General features: G+C 38.6%; 1 protein-coding gene across 7 annotated transcripts in view; it reads left to right on the top strand.

Annotated features, from left to right (window-relative positions):
* Positions 1 to 2,200, top strand: part of LOC116850353 (retinol-binding protein pinta-like) — a 74,559-nt gene that overhangs the window by 68,578 nt on the left and 3,781 nt on the right. The window contains exon 9 of one of the 7 annotated variants that reach the window (XR_004379319.1): positions 576 to 1,998. The exons of the other annotated variants lie outside the window; for them this stretch is intronic. The gene's annotated coding sequence lies outside the window, so the exon portion shown is untranslated. Of the gene's footprint in view, positions 1 to 575; positions 1,999 to 2,200 lie in introns of those variants that run through there. 7 annotated transcript variants of the gene reach the window in all.

Below are 2,200 nucleotides of genomic sequence, written 5' to 3'. Positions count from 1 at the left end.
TTTTTTTTTTACAAAAGTAACGGAAAGTAACAATTTTTTTATCGTTACTTTTCAAATAACGGTAATGCGTTACTTTTTAGAATCAGTAACGAGTAACGGTAATGAATTACTTTTTACCGCAAATAACGGTAACGGTAACGCGTTACTTTTAAAAAGTAACGTTCCCAACCCTGCGTTATAGCCAGCGTCGCGCCGAGGGTAGGAAATTGGGGACATTGGTGCGACATTGGACCAATTCTATAATTGTACATGGGTGGATATTAATACTGCGCCAATACTGCAACAAACATTGGCTCATTATTGGTCGACGTTTATTTACCAGTACTGGTGAACAACTCTGAGCCAGATCTGAAATGAGCCTTGGACCGAGGTTATCATCCAGATAGTAGCCACTGCTGCGCCAATACCTCTTCTTAATGCTACGCCAGCAATGCAACTCTGCAACCAGTACTGACTTGTTATTGGCCCACTCGTAAAACCCTCTATGGGAAGCTAACCAACCCGTAGCAACATCAGAACTGAAGTCTATTTTTGATTTTATGACTTTGATTTTGGCTTTATCACTTTGTTTACAGTCGTGCGAATGGTAACTCACGTGAAGCCAGACATATTTATGCAGGAAGATATCTCCAATGCAATTTACCGTTTCGTCAAACATTTGCGAACATTCACCTGTATTTCGGAAACTAAACCGTTTAGGACACATGTTTATATGAACTTTTTTACTTGAAATAAACCAAAGAATCACTCTGTTGAGTATGGAAACATACTTAACTAATACCTTGTATATATGCAGGGTGTCCCGCGTAAGACGTGTCAAAAGAAAAATGTAAGTAGAACAGATAAAGGTAAACAAAAATTGTAGAGGTCATTTTTCAAACAACCGAGATAAAATTTTGAGATATTAATTAAAATAGTTGGGCATATCAAAGCGCGGCGACGCGGCAGGCGGACATACGGCTCGCCGCGACCGGCGCAAAAATTCGATGATTGCTCGTGGACCTATCTTATAGGCCAGAGAGTTGGACCGTTTGGCATATGGAAATGAGTAGCTCCGTGTGTGCGTCCGTGTACGTGTGCGTCCATTTTCTTCGTCGTATGTCGCCGTATATATAAGGGTGTTTCACTTTAAGTGATATGGTCGATTATCTCGCGAATCGATGATTTTATTGAAAAATTTTTCTAACGAAAATTGCATGGTTTGAAGGGAGACACATGATGAAAATGTGGACTTGACCTTGAGCGACCTTGTCAAAATCAAGTCCAGGTCATAAATGTTTTTTTAAATAGAAACCCATATTTGTGTTACATATTCTTGTAGCTTATCGCGAGAGCTTTCCAAAACACTGTAATAAAGTTACGTGTTATTGAGTACTTTCCGCGTTATGGAGCTTGAAAGTTAAGGCAAGACCGATCACTGATCTTTCTGCTCTACAATAATTTCGTCCAGCTTCACCAAGCACAAGAATAATATTAACGATTTTATTTGAACTATAAGCGGACATTTTGAAAAAAGCTTTGAAAAAGCTCACTTAAGTAAAAAATAAAAAGAAAAAGCTACACAAAAAAAGAGAAAAGTTGAATTGTTCAATTTGGAAGGATTGGACTCAATTCCGTGCGCGTGAGAGTATATCAAGCAGTGCAGATAGATCGCGGAGACGCGCGCGCGTAAGAATCTCGCTTACACGCGTATGCGTACATGGATAACGCCGGCGGTACTGTAACTTTCAAGCTTCATAACTCGGAAAGTACTCAATAAAACGTAACTTTATTATAATTTTGGAAAGTTCTCACGATAAGCTACAAGAATATGTAATAAAAAATAGGAGTTTCCGTTTAAAGAAACATTAATGACCTTGACCTGATTTTGACAAGGTCACTCAAGGTCAAGCTCACATTTTCATCGTGTATCTCTCTTCAAGCTATGCAACTTTCGTTTGAAAAATTTTTCAATAAAATCATCGATTTGCGAGATAATCGACTATATCACTTAAAGTAAAACACCCTGAATATACATGGTGAGTCATCTGAATCTATCACCTCCAATAACTCGTTTGTGTGGCCAGGAATCGAAAAAAGTTTCATATAAAAGTTGTAGGGTTTCGAGGGGGAACCAAAATGGCATACCTTTCAACTTTTCATTTTGACCGAAAGTGGGTTACTTCAACCGGAAGTGGTTTTTTTAAAATGGAAACCCCCC

Source organism: Odontomachus brunneus, unplaced genomic scaffold (assembly GCF_010583005.1).
Source record: "Odontomachus brunneus isolate Ranch 3 - 2012 unplaced genomic scaffold, Obru_v1 Obru_scaffold_143, whole genome shotgun sequence".
NCBI lineage: Eukaryota > Metazoa > Arthropoda > Insecta > Hymenoptera > Formicidae > Odontomachus > Odontomachus brunneus.
This window is presented reverse-complemented; position numbering and strand designations above follow the sequence as displayed.